We start from the raw sequence: 20,533 nt of genomic DNA, 5'->3' as shown, positions 1-20,533 counted from the left end.
AAAACAAGCCATAAATAAGGCTACAACAATTTGGGAATATAACAGTGAAGTTATTAGGCTATAGAAAGTATATTTAACAATTCCTATCCTATGACTTTAACCAACTCTTGAACCAACTAAATAAAATATATCAACTTATTGGAGATGTGTTTTTAACAAAAAAAGTGAGGACAGCAATACACCTACATATAAGCTGTCTATTTTCTTAATATCATAATAAAAGTAATGTTTTAGTATTCAATTCATTTTGTGACACTACAAGATACTTAAACACAGTGTGTAAAAGCATACCCTTTCAGACATAAGTCACATACTAGTGACTTATGTTATCTAAGTATTAAGGCTTTACATTATGGCATTACAAAATCTGAAGTTAAATTCTTGGCCCTAACAACATTTTTATTCCTTTTTTAAAATGGATTTTACTAAATAAATAATTCAGAGGGCATAGAGTTTATTTCAGATAGTGTTAAAATTACACTTAAATGAGTTAAATATTTGAATGGTTTAAATATAGTGCTTAAAGCAAACAGTAGCATCAAAGTTTTTATTATTATCAGTTATTTGCCATCAGGTTCCGCAGTGCAATAAACATAGGAATAATATACAAAGGTAGCAGAAGACAAATGCGCAGTGGAACCTGCCAACTGCTACACATCACCTCTCATAAATGTGATCTACAAAACAGCTGGGCTCATAGGCTTATATGCTAAGGGGTTCAAGGGGATGACAAAGGAGGAGAGGAACTGAGGTAAGAAAATGTTAGTGTAAATTACAGTATATGCAGTATATACAGTAGAGTCTTTAAGGAACGCTTGAAACTATGAAAATTAGGGGAGAGTCTTGTGGATCAAGGCAACGTTCCACAAAACAGAGACTAAAAAGTCCACAAAAAGTTCACAGGATTTTCAGATAATTCAGTTCACTGTTACTGTGAGATTAAAAAAAGGGATGATCGGTTACAGTCAGTCCTATAGAGACAATGGGCTGTGTGTCCTCCATCCTTTAACCCCTTAAGTGATGAGCCATTTCACACTCTTGCACTAGAACTGTTTTTAGTCATCTGGCAATTTTGTTTTCTTATTTAGGATAGTACATACATCCCCCCCCACATATCATAATATTGTTTTTTTTAGCAGCAGATAGCATTAAACAAAAAAATATGTTTGCAGCACTACCGTAAAATAGACACATTTATCATTCGAGGCACTAGCGGCATACACAATGCATTATCCTATTGGTTGTGCATCCGGTGACCTCACAAATACACGGGCCAATCAGATGCGCACTGTAATTCAGTCATCAGCCTCTGCCTGGAGGGTTAGGGGGCGCCCCGCTAATCCTCTGGCATCCACCCCTTGAACCCCACTGGCTGAGGCAAAAATAGATAGTGAAGATGGGGGAATTACAGTACACATTGTATATATGGTGTAACATGTATGTGTGGTGTATAATGCCTCACATATATGTTATATGTATGTGTACTGGTGTAAGGGGCTCCTACAAGGCATTAGCGCTCATCCTGAATGGACCAAACGCCTGATCTGATTGGCTCGTGTCTCTGTGAGGTCATCGGATGCTCAACCAATCGGATAATGCATTGAGTTTGCTGCTAGCGGCTAGTTTTAGTATCAGTTTCTACTTCTGAGCTGCAAACTGAAATGTTCTTAAAAGCATATAAGAATGAAAGGGTTAAAACCCACCTCAAACTAGCAGTAGATGATGACTGTTAATTGTCTGGCAGGTGGAAATTGCATTACTCTGATATACCGTTTCAGATTTATAAATAGCTTGTTCTTTTGAGAAATTGCACTGACAAATTATTTTCTGATTGTAATGTTTGTTTATATTAGTATGCAACATTGTATAGTTCTCTATTGTTTCGTTATAGTCTTTAGAAGCTGGATAATTGCTTGTCGCTGGAGAAAGATGAGCATTAAAAAAATCTCTTCTTGTTATATGTTCTTTGGGAAATATAGCTTTATGCAGAGAAGTTGGCACACTGTGGATACGTTTTTTTTTTGTTGTTTTGTTTTTTTCTTCTAATGTACGTCATTTTGGACAGTGACTGCAATCTAATGGAACATGAATGTTAGGTAGAGGCAGCTCTTTTATTAGGCCAAATAGGCAATTGCCTAAGGCCTCACTTATGATGGGGCCTCACATCAGGGCATAGAAAAAAATCCCTTTTTTCTAAGATCAACAGGTGTTGGTGGCATAGTAGCCCAGGCCACTGGCTTTTTTCAAGCAAAGACATATAGAATAATATTCATAGGCATGAGCAGGGGGTTTGAAAGTTGTATCTGGATCATGACAGGAAACATTTAAGTTCTTTTATGTCCCTTTAAGAAGGGCCTCAACATTTAATTTTGCCTAAGACCTCCCTTAGCCTGATGTTAGCTAATTTTGTGTTTTGAAGCCACAACCTAATAAAATGGGTTGAGCTCTTTGGTATAATCAGATCTCATTACTTTATCACATTGTGTACATATACCTGCTTCTTTATCTTATGTCTGCCCATAAACCAATCACCAATACTTGGAGAGAACAATGGAAAATTAACATTTTATTACCTTATCTCTTCTATAACCCACTGGGAGTGTAATTTCTTCTACTGGCTGTGTTAACCCAGCTTGACCTTAAGGCCAAAAACATTCAGGATAGGTGGGAATACCACAGGCTAAATCAACTATTTCAAATGGCAATATAAGGGTAATGAAGAAAGTAGTAAAGAATTTAATACACTCCAGCAGGTAAAGTGGATCATTGGGAACAAATTAAAGGGGATAACATTTTTGAGTAAACTGTCCCTTTAACTATTTGTATATCCCCTGCAAACAGCTGATGAGCCAATCAACTGCGACAGATGCATGATTCTGCATATCACCTCCTGTGTTCAGCTCGGCAGCTGCAGTACTTGTGGCTCTGAATGGTACTCCAGTATTAATACTACAAAAACTGCATGCGCTAACAAATTAGAGGATTGTGATCAACCTCATAGCCTCTGGCTGTATTATTCCTTGCTATTTTTATTTTTTTTATGCCTGAAGTGGAAGTAAAACTTCAAGCGAATTTAAATGCTTTTTGCTTTTTTGGAAAAAAACGTGTTTTTCCCATACTCCTTAGAGAGGCCAGCTTGCTCATAGTAGTGCATTGCAGCTAGGGTTGCCACCTCTGCCATGTTTTCCTGGACACTTATGAGTTACACATGCTGCAGGATGTGCAGAGGAAACATGAATTTCACCCCTGGACAGCACATGAATAGTGATCCTGGACAGCACCATTCATGTTACTCCCTGCATATCCTGCAGCATGCGTAACTCATAAGTGTCCAGGAAAACATGGCTGAGGTGGAAACCCTAATTGCTGCTCCTTCAACAAAGGAAACCAGGAGAATTAAGCAAATTTAATAGCAGAAATGAAAAGTTGTTTCAAATCAATGGTCTTTCTAAATCATAAAATACAAATTTGGGTTTCATGTCCCTTTAACTTTTTGATAAATAGAACAGGTTCCATTGTCAAGGATACTGGTATCAGAAAAATGACTTTAAAACCTTACTAAACAAACATGGTTTTAAGAAAGGCAAAAAGTGTTTAATATCCCTTTAATCTTTGGTACATGAGTAATCAGAGGGGACAAACAGTGTGCGATAATAAGTCATGTCTTTGTTAACAAGAATGGAACTGCTTACTGCTTTATAGCATAATTTCCATATAAACCTACTTAGTTGAAAGACCCACTGTACAAAAATAATATAGAGAGAATATGCCACAATTGTGTGTGCCTCTTCATAACATTTTAGAATCTCTAAACATATAAATATAAACCTGAGGTTGCTGAGAGCATTATGTTTCATTTTATACTCTCTTTATATAGCAGAACATATTTTTACTGGAACTCCTGCTTTAATTGCAGTTCTAAACAGGGAAGTCTGAGAAATAAATCCAAGCGGAACCAAAGCACTGCATAACACCCCCCCTCCCCCCCCCCCCCCGGTTGCTCAAACTGACAAGAGGTGAATCAAATTCAATGTGCAGAAAGAGACAGAGAGAAAGTCCGTGCTTTGGGATTAAGAATTCCAGGAAAGTTTAAGTTCTGTATCTGTTATACTTTAGAACTTCTGCAAATGTTAATGTATGATAAAATGCTCTGTGTGTTTATAATGAGAGCTGCCACTATACTGATATCTATTTTGATTTTACTAAATGGCTATATTAATATTGATCTTTACTCTGTTCATTCAGCATCATATGATCCAACACAGTTGCAATGCCCTTATTATTTTTATTATTATCGGTTATTTGTAGAGCGTCAACAGATTCTGCAGCGCTATTAACAAAGGCGGAGTACAAAAAAAACAGTTATAGGGATCAAATGGGTAGAGGGGCCTGCACTGTTGTAGTCAGCTCTTGAGAAGGTGACCAACAAACAGCTGGACTCTTAAGCTTACATGCTAGGGGGGTTCAGGGGATAGCAATGGAGGAGAGGAACTGGTATAAAGTAAGGTTAGCGTAGGTTGTATGCATCCCTGAACAGTAGAGACTTTAGGGAGCACTTGAAGCCCTTATATATAAAAGTAGATTCATTTTAGAGGGATTTATACTTGCTGTTTCTCGTATGACTTTCCATAAGTAGTTTTAGTAATGAGCGGATCAATAGTTAACCTTGTACATATACAGCATGTGTTCTATATATTTATTAAAAATATTTCTCTGCAAATGCTCTTAGCAGGGCTGGCTCTATAATTGGACCAGGTGAGACCACAAGACCTAGGTAGTGTTTGACAGGGATACCAGAAAAGAAGAGAATTTTCTGGCTAATAATGATGTGGGTTTTTTGTAAGAGTTATTACTTGTATATCGAGTCCATCAGAATATTCTAATGTGACAACTTGAAAACACCCTCATGACAAATGAGACTCAAACCTGGCTTCATCTACTGTTCTCCCTGCCCCAGGAGAAAAGTATTTTGTACTGAAATATATGAAAATGTGGGGTTCAGTGCTGCAAACAGGTCTAAAATAACAATCCACGATTTTTTATTTTGCTAAAAAAAAAGTAATAAGGTGAACAGTAAATTATACATTTACAGTTATTAGTTACCTACTGTACACGTCACTTCAATATTTTACTGTATAAAACAGTTAATAAACTTACCTGCTTTTATTTATTTGGTTTTAGCTTTTTCTCAGGAATTCTGGCCTTATTTCCTTAAACACAACTTACAGCCTCACTTTCTTTTCTACTGTAGTAAAATATTTACCATAATTTGTGAAGAATCTACCGATATAGGGCTTATACTACAAATGGAGAGTCACTATAAAAATATTGCAATGGTGCTAACTTTAACGTGGTATTACAAGTGGAAAGTAAAAGCGAATGCTCAAGCGTCGGGTTAGTGCGACTGAAGATCTTGCATAAAGCATAAGGGGGTAAAAAATGTGCACCAAACACAACGCAAATACAATAAAATAAACTGTTAAACTCATATATACACTATTTGAATTTTTTTTATATAAATAGTAAAACAAAAATTATAAGAGGTGTATGGTATATCACAAGGTGTTTGAATGGAAAGGCCTATAGGGGAAATACACACACACACACACACATATATATATATATATATATATATATATATATATATATATATATATATATATATATATATATATATATATATATATACATATATATATATATATACATATATATATGTATATATATACATATATATATATATATATATATATATAAAGGAAAAAAGAAAGAAGCTGCTGCCAGACACAGTGAATGCTGATAAAGCGCAGGTACGCCTGCACAAAACATGTCAGGTGTTCCAGTCTGTGATTACCTTATGACTGTGGTTGAATAAACTTGGACTTCCATTAGCATTCGCAGTGTCTGGCAGCAGTTTCTTCCTTTTTTCCTGATTATTTTCATGACTTGAGAGTGCCGATTCCACTGCTCCCATCAACAGCCTTTATTGCAGCTTTTGGAGTGACAGGCTGTTTTTGTTTTACCTCATGACCCATCCACATACAGCATAACTTGTGTGACTGTACACACCCCCAGCCATACATGGATCCAATCCTAGTCTGTCTTGGATGATACAGCCCCATGACGCAGGCTCTCTGGCATTTCCTGGTTTACTCGGCGGCTGGTGCAGAGGACGGCGGGCTACATACCTGGTAACATCGGCACCGGTTGGCATTCTGCTACATAATGCTGATGTTGTGTTGAGTGGTCACACACCATTGTGAAAGAGGTGGCCGGAGAGGTGACACAGGTGTACTTCTAATAATGTTGTCCGATATCTACTTGTTCGTTTGAACATTGAACTGTACTAAAGAGCACATTTTTTTACAGGCTGCAATAATTATACTGGCATATACTGAGCAGAGTGCTTTTGTCTTTTCTCCTTTCTGATATATATATCTAAAAATGTGGATGTACAACCCCAATTCCAAAAAGTTGGGGCAGTATGGAAAATTAAAAAAACTAAATGAGTAATTTGAAAATTCAATTTACCCTGTACTATATTGAAAACACATTTATTTGATGTTTTACTTAGTGAATTTAATGTATTTTTTAAAATATGCACTCATTTCAAATTTGATGACTGCAACACTAGATGTACTGATATCTATTTAGATTTTACTAAATGGCTATATTAATATTGATCTTTACTCTGTTCATTCAGCATCATATGATCCAACACAGTTGCAATGCCCTTATTATTTTTATTATTATCGGTTATTTGTAGAGCGCCAACAGATTCCGCAGCGCTATTAACAAAGGCGGAGTACAAAAAAAACAGTTATAGGGATCAAATGGGTAGAGGGGCCTGCACTGTTGTAGTCAGCTCTTGAGAAGGTGACCAACAAACAGCTGGACTCTTAAGCTTACATGCTAGGGGGTTCAGGGGATAGCAATGGAGGAGAGGAACTGGTATAAAGTAAGGTTAGCGTAGGTTGTATGCATCCCTGAACAGTAGAGTCTTTAGGGAGCACTTGAAGCCCTTATATATAAAATTAGATTCATTTTAGAGGGATTTATACTTGCTGTTTCTCGTATGACTTTCCATAAGTAGTTTTAGTAATGAGCGGATCAATAGTTAACCTTGTACATATACAGCATGTGTTCTATATATTTATTAAAAATATTTCTCTGCAAATGCTCTTAGCAGGGCTGGCTCTATAATTGGACCAGGTGAGACCACAAGACCTAGGTAGTGTTTGACAGGGATACCAGAAAAGAAGAGAATTTTCTGGCTAATAATGATGTGGGTTTTTTGTAAGAGTTATTACTTGTATATCGAGTCCATCAGAATATTCTAATGTGACAACTTGAAAACACCCTCATGACAAATGAGACTCAAACCTGGCTTCATCTACTGTTCTCCCTGCCCCAGGAGAAAAGTATTTTGTACTGAAATATATGAAAATGTGGGGTTCAGTGCTGCAAACAGGTCTAAAATAACAATCCACGATTTTTTATTTTGCTAAAAAAAAAGTAATAAGGTGAACAGTAAATTATACATTTACAGTTATTAGTTACCTACTGTACACGTCACTTCAATATTTTACTGTATAAAACAGTTAATAAACTTACCTGGTTTTATTTATTTGGTTTTAGCTTTTTCTCAGGAATTCTGGCCTTATTTCCTTAAACACAACTTACAGCCTCACTTTCTTTTCTACTGTAGTAAAATATTTACCATAATTTGTGAAGAATCTACCGATATAGGGCTTATACTACAAATGGAGAGTCACTATAAAAATATTGCAATGGTGCTAACTTTAACGTGGTATTACAAGTGGAAAGTAAAAGCGAATGCTCAAGCGTCGGGTTAGTGCGACTGAAGATCTTGCATAAAGCATAAGGGGGTAAAAAATGTGCACCAAACACAACGCAAATACAATAAAATAAACTGTTAAACTCATATATACACTATTTGAATTTTTTTTATATAAATAGTAAAACAAAAATTATAAGAGGTGTATGGTATATCACAAGGTGTTTGAATGGAAAGGCCTATAGGGGAAATACACACACACACACACACATATATATATATATATATATATATATATACATATATATATATATATACATATATATATGTATATATATACATATATATATATATATATATATATATATATAAAGGAAAAAAGAAAGAAGCTGCTGCCAGACACAGTGAATGCTGATAAAGCGCAGGTACGCCTGCACAAAACATGTCAGGTGTTCCAGTCTGTGATTACCTTATGACTGTGGTTGAATAAACTTGGACTTCCATTAGCATTCGCAGTGTCTGGCAGCAGTTTCTTCCTTTTTTCCTGATTATTTTCATGACTTGAGAGTGCCGATTCCACTGCTCCCATCAACAGCCTTTATTGCAGCTTTTGGAGTGACAGGCTGTTTTTGTTTTACCTCATGACCCATCCACATACAGCATAACTTGTGTGACTGTACACACCCCCAGCCATACATGGATCCAATCCTAGTCTGTCTTGGATGATACAGCCCCATGACGCAGGCTCTCTGGCATTTCCTGGTTTACTCGGCGGCTGGTGCAGAGGACGGCGGGCTACATACCTGGTAACATCGGCACCGGTTGGCATTCTGCTACATAATGCTGATGTTGTGTTGAGTGGTCACACACCATTGTGAAAGAGGTGGCCGGAGAGGTGACACAGGTGTACTTCTAATAATGTTGTCCGATATCTACTTGTTCGTTTGAACATTGAACTGTACTAAAGAGCAATTTTTTTTACAGGCTGCAATAATTATACTGGCATATACTGAGCAGAGTGCTTTTGTCTTTTCTCCTTTCTGATATATATATCTAAAAATGTGGATGTACAACCCCAATTCCAAAAAGTTGGGGCAGTATGGAAAATTAAAAAAACTAAATGAGTAATTTGAAAATTCAATTTACCCTGTACTATATTGAAAACACATTTATTTGATGTTTTACTTAGTGAATTTAATGTATTTTTTAAAATATGCACTCATTTCAAATTTGATGACTGCAACACTAGATATACTGATATCTATTTAGATTTTACTAAATGGCTATATTAATATTGATCTTTACTCTGTTCATTCAGCATCATATGATCCAACACAGTTGCAATGCCCTTATTATTTTTATTATTATCGGTTATTTGTAGAGCGCCAACAGATTCCGCAGCGCTATTAACAAAGGCGGAGTACAAAAAAAACAGTTATAGGGATCAAATGGGTAGAGGGGCCTGCACTGTTGTAGTCAGCTCTTGAGAAGGTGACCAACAAACAGCTGGACTCTTAAGCTTACATGCTAGGGGGGTTCAGGGGATAGCAATGGAGGAGAGGAACTGGTATAAAGTAAGGTTAGCGTAGGTTGTATGCATCCCTGAACAGTAGAGTCTTTAGGGAGCACTTGAAGCCCTTATATATAAAAGTAGATTCATTTTAGAGGGATTTATACTTGCTGTTTCTCGTATGACTTTCCATAAGTAGTTTTAGTAATGAGCGGATCAATAGTTAACCTTGTACATATACAGCATGTGTTCTATATATTTATTAAAAATATTTCTCTGCAAATGCTCTTAGCAGGGCTGGCTCTATAATTGGACCAGGTGAGACCACAAGACCTAGGTAGTGTTTGACAGGGATACCAGAAAAGAAGAGAATTTTCTGGCTAATAATGATGTGGGTTTTTTGTAAGAGTTATTACTTGTATATCGAGTCCATCAGAATATTCTAATGTGACAACTTGAAAACACCCTCATGACAAATGAGACTCAAACCTGGCTTCATCTACTGTTCTCCCTGCCCCAGGAGAAAAGTATTTTGTACTGAAATATATGAAAATGTGGGGTTCAGTGCTGCAAACAGGTCTAAAATAACAATCCACGATTTTTTATTTTGCTAAAAAAAAAGTAATAAGGTGAACAGTAAATTATACATTTACAGTTATTAGTTACCTACTGTACACGTCACTTCAATATTTTACTGTATAAAACAGTTAATAAACTTACCTGGTTTTATTTATTTGGTTTTAGCTTTTTCTCAGGAATTCTGGCCTTATTTCCTTAAACACAACTTACAGCCTCACTTTCTTTTCTACTGTAGTAAAATATTTACCATAATTTGTGAAGAATCTACCGATATAGGGCTTATACTACAAATGGAGAGTCACTATAAAAATATTGCAATGGTGCTAACTTTAACGTGGTATTACAAGTGGAAAGTAAAAGCGAATGCTCAAGCGTCGGGTTAGTGCGACTGAAGATCTTGCATAAAGCATAAGGGGGTAAAAAATGTGCACCAAACACAACGCAAATACAATAAAATAAACTGTTAAACTCATATATACACTATTTGAATTTTTTTTATATAAATAGTAAAACAAAAATTATAAGAGGTGTATGGTATATCACAAGGTGTTTGAATGGAAAGGCCTATAGGGGAAATACACACACACACACACACATATATATATATATATATATATATATATATATATACATATATATATGTATATATATACATATATATATATATATATATATATATATATATATATATATATATATATATATATATATATATATAAAGGAAAAAAGAAAGAAGCTGCTGCCAGACACAGTGAATGCTGATAAAGCGCAGGTACGCCTGCACAAAACATGTCAGGTGTTCCAGTCTGTGATTACCTTATGACTGTGGTTGAATAAACTTGGACTTCCATTAGCATTCGCAGTGTCTGGCAGCAGTTTCTTCCTTTTTTCCTGATTATTTTCATGACTTGAGAGTGCCGATTCCACTGCTCCCATCAACAGCCTTTATTGCAGCTTTTGGAGTGACAGGCTGTTTTTGTTTTACCTCATGACCCATCCACATACAGCATAACTTGTGTGACTGTACACACCCCCAGCCATACATGGATCCAATCCTAGTCTGTCTTGGATGATACAGCCCCATGACGCAGGCTCTCTGGCATTTCCTGGTTTACTCGGCGGCTGGTGCAGAGGACGGCGGGCTACATACCTGGTAACATCGGCACCGGTTGGCATTCTGCTACATAATGCTGATGTTGTGTTGAGTGGTCACACACCATTGTGAAAGAGGTGGCCGGAGAGGTGACACAGGTGTACTTCTAATAATGTTGTCCGATATCTACTTGTTCGTTTGAACATTGAACTGTACTAAAGAGCAAATTTTTTTACAGGCTGCAATAATTATACTGGCATATACTGAGCAGAGTGCTTTTGTCTTTTCTCCTTTCTGATATATATATCTAAAAATGTGGATGTACAACCCCAATTCCAAAAAGTTGGGGCAGTATGGAAAATTAAAAAAACTAAATGAGTAATTTGAAAATTCAATTTACCCTGTACTATATTGAAAACACATTTATTTGATGTTTTACTTAGTGAATTTAATGTATTTTTTAAAATATGCACTCATTTCAAATTTGATGACTGCAACACTAGATATACTGATATCTATTTAGATTTTACTAAATGGCTATATTAATATTGATCTTTACTCTGTTCATTCAGCATCATATGATCCAACACAGTTGCAATGCCCTTATTATTTTTATTATTATCGGTTATTTGTAGAGCGCCAACAGATTCCGCAGCGCTATTAACAAAGGCGGAGTACAAAAAAAACAGTTATAGGGATCAAATGGGTAGAGGGGCCTGCACTGTTGTAGTCAGCTCTTGAGAAGGTGACCAACAAACAGCTGGACTCTTAAGCTTACATGCTAGGGGGGTTCAGGGGATAGCAATGGAGGAGAGGAACTGGTATAAAGTAAGGTTAGCGTAGGTTGTATGCATCCCTGAACAGTAGAGTCTTTAGGGAGCACTTGAAGCCCTTATATATAAAAGTAGATTCATTTTAGAGGGATTTATACTTGCTGTTTCTCGTATGACTTTCCATAAGTAGTTTTAGTAATGAGCGGATCAATAGTTAACCTTGTACATATACAGCATGTGTTCTATATATTTATTAAAAATATTTCTCTGCAAATGCTCTTAGCAGGGCTGGCTCTATAATTGGACCAGGTGAGACCACAAGACCTAGGTAGTGTTTGACAGGGATACCAGAAAAGAAGAGAATTTTCTGGCTAATAATGATGTGGGTTTTTTGTAAGAGTTATTACTTGTATATCGAGTCCATCAGAATATTCTAATGTGACAACTTGAAAACACCCTCATGACAAATGAGACTCAAACCTGGCTTCATCTACTGTTCTCCCTGCCCCAGGAGAAAAGTATTTTGTACTGAAATATATGAAAATGTGGGGTTCAGTGCTGCAAACAGGTCTAAAATAACAATCCACGATTTTTTATTTTGCTAAAAAAAAAGTAATAAGGTGAACAGTAAATTATACATTTACAGTTATTAGTTACCTACTGTACACGTCACTTCAATATTTTACTGTATAAAACAGTTAATAAACTTACCTGGTTTTATTTATTTGGTTTTAGCTTTTTCTCAGGAATTCTGGCCTTATTTCCTTAAACACAACTTACAGCCTCACTTTCTTTTCTACTGTAGTAAAATATTTACCATAATTTGTGAAGAATCTACCGATATAGGGCTTATACTACAAATGGAGAGTCACTATAAAAATATTGCAATGGTGCTAACTTTAACGTGGTATTACAAGTGGAAAGTAAAAGCGAATGCTCAAGCGTCGGGTTAGTGCGACTGAAGATCTTGCATAAAGCATAAGGGGGTAAAAAATGTGCACCAAACACAACGCAAATACAATAAAATAAACTGTTAAACTCATATATACACTATTTGAATTTTTTTTATATAAATAGTAAAACAAAAATTATAAGAGGTGTATGGTATATCACAAGGTGTTTGAATGGAAAGGCCTATAGGGGAAATACACACACACACACACACATATATATATATATATATATATATATACATATATATATATATATATATATATATATATATATATACATATATAATATACATATATATATATATATATATATATATATATATATATATATATATATAAAGGAAAAAAGAAAGAAGCTGCTGCCAGACACAGTGAATGCTGATAAAGCGCAGGTACGCCTGCACAAAACATGTCAGGTGTTCCAGTCTGTGATTACCTTATGACTGTGGTTGAATAAACTTGGACTTCCATTAGCATTCGCAGTGTCTGGCAGCAGTTTCTTCCTTTTTTCCTGATTATTTTCATGACTTGAGAGTGCCGATTCCACTGCTCCCATCAACAGCCTTTATTGCAGCTTTTGGAGTGACAGGCTGTTTTTGTTTTACCTCATGACCCATCCACATACAGCATAACTTGTGTGACTGTACACACCCCCAGCCATACATGGATCCAATCCTAGTCTGTCTTGGATGATACAGCCCCATGACGCAGGCTCTCTGGCATTTCCTGGTTTACTCGGCGGCTGGTGCAGAGGACGGCGGGCTACATACCTGGTAACATCGGCACCGGTTGGCATTCTGCTACATAATGCTGATGTTGTGTTGAGTGGTCACACACCATTGTGAAAGAGGTGGCCGGAGAGGTGACACAGGTGTACTTCTAATAATGTTGTCCGATATCTACTTGTTCGTTTGAACATTGAACTGTACTAAAGAGCAAATTTTTTTACAGGCTGCAATAATTATACTGGCATATACTGAGCAGAGTGCTTTTGTCTTTTCTCCTTTCTGATATATATATCTAAAAATGTGGATGTACAACCCCAATTCCAAAAAGTTGGGGCAGTATGGAAAATTAAAAAAACTAAATGAGTAATTTGAAAATTCAATTTACCCTGTACTATATTGAAAACACATTTATTTGATGTTTTACTTAGTGAATTTAATGTATTTTTTAAAATATGCACTCATTTCAAATTTGATGACTGCAACACATTCCAAAAAAGTTGAGACAGGGTCAATTAAGGACTAATAGCAATGTAACAAGTTTAATAAGGTGATGTAAAACAGGTGAGGCAATCATGTAATCATAGTATATAAAGAGCCTTCAAAAAAGGCCTAGTCCTTCAAGAGCAAGGATGGGTAAAGGCTCGCCAATCTGCCAGCAGATGGATTAGCGAATAATCTAACACTTGAAGAGCAAAATTCCCTAAAGACAAATCAGTAGGATTTTGGTCATTTTCTACAATGCACAATATAATTAAAAGATTTCAGCCTTGCATAAAGGGCAAGGCTGAAAACCTCTTCTGAATGCATGTGATATACAGTCCCTCAGACGTCACTGTCTCAACAACCATCATGAGTCTGTAATGGATATCCTGACATGGGCTTGCAAATACTTTGGTAAACCTTAGTCAGTCAACACCTTTCGCCGCTACATCCACAGATGAAACTTAAGGCTTTACTATGCAAAGCAGAAGCCAAACATCAACACTGTCCAGAAGCGCCGCCGACTTCTCTGGGCTCGGTCTCATCTGAGATGGACAGTAAGCACAGTGGAATTGTGTTTTGTGGTACGACAAGTCAACATTTCAAATAGTTTTTGGAAAAAACAGCCATCATGTTTTCTGGGCTAAAGAGGAAAAGGAACATTCAAGCTGTTATCAGCATCAGGTCCAAAAGCCAGCGTCTGTCAAGGTATGGGGGTGTGTCAGTGCCCATGACATGGGTAACTTTCACATCTGTGAGGGCCCCATTAATGCAGAAAGATATGTATACATTTTTCTTCCATCCAGACGTCTTTTCCAGGGACGTCTCTGCATTTTCCAGCAGGACAGTGCCAAACTAAATTTTGCCTGGATTACAAACGCATGGTTGCTTAAGCAGAGAGTGTGGGTGCTAGCATCTCCTGCCTGTAGTCCTGACCTGTCTCTGATTGAGAATGTGTGGCACATTATGAAGCACAAAATAAAGCAACAGTTGCACAGCTGAAGACATGCATAATGGATAAATGTGGGAAAATTAAACTTGCTAAACTTAACCAACTGGTGTCTTCAGTGCCCAAATGCTTAATAAGTGTTATTAAAAGAAAAAGTTAGTGTATGTATATTTTTAAAAATACATTAAATTAACAAAGTAAAACATAAAATAATGTGTTAATAACTTGTTTTTAATATAGTACAGGGTGAATTAAATTTTCAAATTACTTTTTTTTTTTTTTTAATTTTCCATACTGTCCCAACATTTTTAGAATTGGGGTTGTATGTGTATGTATGTGTGTGTGTGTGTATCTATCTATCTATCTATCTATCTATCTATCTATCTATCTATCTATATATATGTGTGTGTGTGTGTGTGTATGTATGTGTATTTATGTTAAATGCTTAAACCATAGAGTAATCTCTCAGTTGTTCATCCCTTTCTCTGCTTTTCAATTCTCTCTCTAATGTTCAACTGCTCTCTAATCAATTTATTTCTCTCTCTGCAGATCAACCCTGTTTCTGCTGTTCAATTCTCTCTTTGTTCACGAGCTGCCCACCCCCACTCCCAGTCAGACACCACCAAAAAGGTGAGCATACTTCTCTCGCCTCCTTATTTTTTATGTATTTTGTACCAATTTTTTTACTCCACATGTCATTTAACCAGAGCTTTTCAGTTTGACTATCCCGACGCGCATTAAACGCGATTGCTCTCTCACGGTCGCATTTGATTTCAACTTGTATTACAAACATTCTTTAATGGGCGTAAAAATTGTCCTATCGTGCAATTGCTATAAATAGGCTCCACTCGTAATCTGGCACATTAAGGGGAGCCAATTTTAGAGTGCAGTTTCCCTTTAAGTAAATATGCAAAGCACATATGGTTCAATACTTTTCATAACTCAAAATAAAATCTTTATAATTATAAAAAAGTACTTCCACTACAACATTACAAAGACCTGAGAAATCAGTATGGTGTTCTTGGCACATTTAATTGGGAATCTGGAATGCAGCCTAAGCACCCTGTAAATCTCTGTTTGAAGCATTTGACAGCTGTGACATAATTTTGGTCACGCACTGTTGAATTGTTTCAGTTTAGATATAAAAAGAATTGAACACAATGCATATTACAGAGCACCGTATCTCAGGGTGACGGATGTGCTATACCTTCTGTTATCTTCATATAAAATGCAGACATGAAGCATCGATGGGCTGATGTTTACATTCCTCAGAACAGATGTTGAGCCAACGTGAGACTTTGACACAGTAACCAGAGAGAGTAAAGAAAGAAAATAATCACAGTGGTTCATGGTGACCAACAGGGTGACTTAGGATAGATTAACAGTGTTCTCAAATAACAGTGTTCTCAAATAACAGTGTTCTCAAATTCATATGTAGTTTTTCAGACTGACTTTGTCAGCTGCTCACCTCATAAAGCACAAGAAACCTGCTGTATACTTCATTTGAATTATACTAAAGGGAAAGCACAAAATAAATACATAGCAAATCTAAAACTTATGTTTTACCTTTTTGTTATTAAATGGACAGTAGAGGACACTTTAAAATCTAATACAGTTTTTTTTTTTTAAATAAAACATATGTTTTTTACATTCAGTAAACGGGAATTTTGTTCTTCATAAATGTGAGTTTTTGTTTCACTGTGATTTCTGCTTCTCAGCCAGTGAGCAAGTACTTGCTGTCATCTATATCAGTGATGATCATCTTCCTAACATATGGGCCAGGTCAACATTTTAGAAGCCTTTAGAGCAGCACAATTAAATAAATAAACATTAAATTTCCTACAAATGCCCAATGGGAATGTGTCTAAAGTTGCAGGGTACCCTCTGTCTGCTTTTCTTCCCTCTAGGGGCATTTTTGCAATGTGGTCACCCCAAAGTATACAAAGGGATTAAAGGCTTATTGGATCGTTCTCTATCTCAAGAGTGATTTAAACACTTTAAACTAACTGTTTAACCTTAACCTTGAATATATAAATATGTGTGCATATATAAATAACCATAACTTTATACAATAAATAACACACGGACAACTTCTTGTTTGGGAAAATTTTGACTGTCACAGGTCAATAATTTTAACTTATAACTTATTAAACTTTAACCAACAGAACACTTTTGCCTAGATTTTGAGTTCTGCCTTAGCCTTAAAAAGCAGCGTTAAGGGGTCCTAACACTGCTTTTTAACGCCCGCTGGTATTACGAGTCAGGCAGGTAGAGGTGTACCTCTCACTTTTCTTCCGCGACTTTTGGCTACCGCAAATCCCCTTACGTCAATTGCGTATCCTATCTTTTTAATTGGATTCGCCTTACAAGTCTTGGAAGAAGTGAGCGGTACAGCCTCTACCTCCAAGACTCCTACTGCATAAAAAAGTCAGTAGTTAAGAGTTTTATGGGCTTACGCCGGAACATAAAGCTCTTAACTACAGTGCTACAAAGTACACTAACACCCATAAACTACCTATTAACCCCTAAACCGAGGCCCCCCACATCGCAAACACTATAATAAAATTATTTAACCCCTAATCTGCCGACCGGACACCGCCGCCACCTACATTATAGCCATGAACCCCTAATCTGCTGTCCCTAACATCGCCGACAACTATATTATATTTATTAACCCCTAATCTGCCGCCCCCAATGTTGCCGCTACTATTATAAAGTTATTAACCCCTAAACCTAAGTCTAACCCTAACCCTAACACACCCCTAAGTTAAATATAAATTAAATAAATCTAAATAAATTTACTATAATTAAATAAATTATTCCTATTTAAAACTAAATACCTATAAAATAAACCCTAAAATAGCTACAATATAATTAATAATTACATTGTAGCTATTTTAGGATTTATATTTATTTTACAGGCAACTTTGTATTCATTTTAACTAGATACGATAGCTATTAAATAGTTAATAAGTATTTAATAGCTACCTAGTTAAAATAATTACAAAATTACCTGTAAAATAAATCCTAACCTAAGTTACAAATACACCTAACACTACACTATCAATAAATTAAATAAATTAATTACCTACAATGATCAAAACTAAAATACATTTAAATAAACTAAACTATAGTACAAAAAAAAAACCACTAAATTACAAAAAATAAAAAAAATATTACAAGAATTTTAATCTAATTGCACCTAATCTAAGCCCCCTAATAAAATAAAAAAGCCCCCCAAAATAATAAAATTCCCTACCCTATACTAAATTACAAAAGTAATCAGCTCTTTTACCAGCCCTTAAAAGGGCTTTTTGCGGGGCATTGCCCCAAAGTAATTAGCTCTTTTACCTGTAAAAGAAAATACAAGACCCCCTGAGTGCCTCAGTAGTGGCAGCCCCTATGCGAAAAGAGTGTGGTGCTATTTTAGAAACATCCAGCCCCGCCTTGCTAGCCACTCTATTCAATACTCGACTAAACTGAAACTTGGAAAGGGAGCTCCCATCCTCATGGATCAAAATTGTCCATGTCTCGGTGGTCTAATCGGTGAAAACTCATTAACTAACTTCACTGGACAGCAAAGGCTATCAGCGACTGGGGGGATAGAAATCCAAACACCCTTGCCTAACTGGTCAGTCTTAGAATGAGGAATAAATAGGAGCAATGAGTCTGGAGAGGCCCTAACAACCTTTGCCTGATATGTGCTTTGAAGGGGCCACTAACTCCCCCACTCCTAGAGCCACTAAGAAGGTTAGTACAAAAGCAGTTTTGAACAATAATAAGTCAAATTTAGAAGCACAAATAAAGTCTATTGCAGAGACCAACTGCTCAAGCCGGACTCTAGTGATAGGCTCCTTTGAGTCCTTTTTCTGTGGTTGCGACCTACCCCATCCTTTTACTACTTGCTGGATAAAAATGAATTTGCAGGATCTGGCAGAGCTAAAGAAAGACAACGCTACCAAACGGGACTGTATGGGCCCTTGACATGCCCCATTGGCTTGTAAACTCACCAACCAGTCACATAAGGTCACCTGAGAACCCTCAGCGGACTCTACGCCCCTGGAATTGCAAAACTAATCCCATTCACTCCAGAGTCTCACGTAGGAGTGCCAGGTGGATAGGGCCAAGGAGGCTCGCACCATGGGTAGTAAAGCTATCCAGGACCGACAAGCTGCCAAAGGAAATCAGGACAAAGTAAACCCACTGTAGCCGCATTGGAAACTAACTGTCTAAAGGTCTCCCACTTAAATCTAGACAATGCATCAGCCACTACATTATTCACCCCAGGGACATGTTTTACTATGAATTATATATTGAGTTCTAGACAGCGCAACACCAGATGATGTAACAAAGTCCCTACCACCGAAGAGGTGGCCGACAAATTGTTGATTGCATAGAAAACGCTGATGTTGTCTGCCCAGAACACAATATTTCTGTCAGAGAATTTCTTCACCCAAAGTTCAACTGACTACGGGAAAAAGTTTAAGTATAGTTAAGTTGCGAGTCAAGCCCAGAGTTAACCACTGGCTCAGCCACCACACAGCATGCCATTTGCCTTGAAAATAAGGCCCATAGCCATGTGCTCCTGCAGCATCAGTAAAAAGGTGCAAAAGCTGGCTAGATACTGGTCCAGTGCACCAAACATGCACGCCATTAAATTTTATCAAGAAGGATTCCCAGACTAACAATTCTGCTACCAAGTCCTTTGAGAGCGTAATCTTTTGAGTGGGCCTAGATTTGCCGCTAAGTTTTCTCTCTAATCTTCAATTAAAATCCCTACCCACAGGGATAACCCTGCAAGCAAAATTAAGTAGACCTAAAAGGGATTGGAGTTGCTTCAGCAAAATACACTTACTACTAGCAGCCGCCTGGACAGCTTCTAACATAGTTTTGATCTTATCAACTGGGACCCTACAAACCATCCCAAGAGTGTCTATCTCAATACCCAGAAAGGTTAGGCAAGTAGTAGGACCTTGGGTCTTATTCTCAGCTAGGGGGACCCACCCTACACTCCACAGCCCAATGAAAGAAAGTGCTGAAGGACTCACCCTGGAATTTACAACCCATAAGTGATAAAACTGACGGATGAAGGGGCAACAACCAAAAAGCAGCCTCAATGTCTAATTTCGCCATAAATGCACCCTCCCTGCCCATCTAACCAGAAGATTGATAGTGTACTGAACTTAGCTGAGGGTCAATGGCATCATTAACTGAGCTACCCTTGGAGTATGAGAGGTGCTAAATAAGGCAACATTTTCCTGGTTCTTTTTTGGGCATAACCCCTAGGGGGGATACCACCAAATTTGGAAGGGGAGGATATGAAAATGGTCCTATCATATGACCCGCAGCTAACTCTTTATTTAATTTTTCCTTTACTACCAGAGGGTGCGGGTATGCCGAAACCAAATTTCTATGTACCTTAGAACCTGTCGTGGGATGACAAGCTGGAATTATAAACCTTTAAGTAAAACCCTCCCACAGTAATCTTTATACTTAAAGGGACACTGTAACGAAAAATTTTCTTTCATAATTCAGATTGAGCATGAAATTTTAAGCAACTTTCTAATTTACTCCTATTATCAAATTTTCTTCATTCTCTTGGTATCTTTATTTGAAATGCAAGAATGTAAATTTAGATGCCAGCCCATTTTTGATGAACAACCTGGGTTG

This window comes from Bombina bombina, chromosome 1, assembly GCF_027579735.1.
Source record: "Bombina bombina isolate aBomBom1 chromosome 1, aBomBom1.pri, whole genome shotgun sequence".
Classification (NCBI taxonomy): Eukaryota; Metazoa; Chordata; class Amphibia; order Anura; family Bombinatoridae; genus Bombina; species Bombina bombina.
This window is presented reverse-complemented; position numbering follows the sequence as displayed.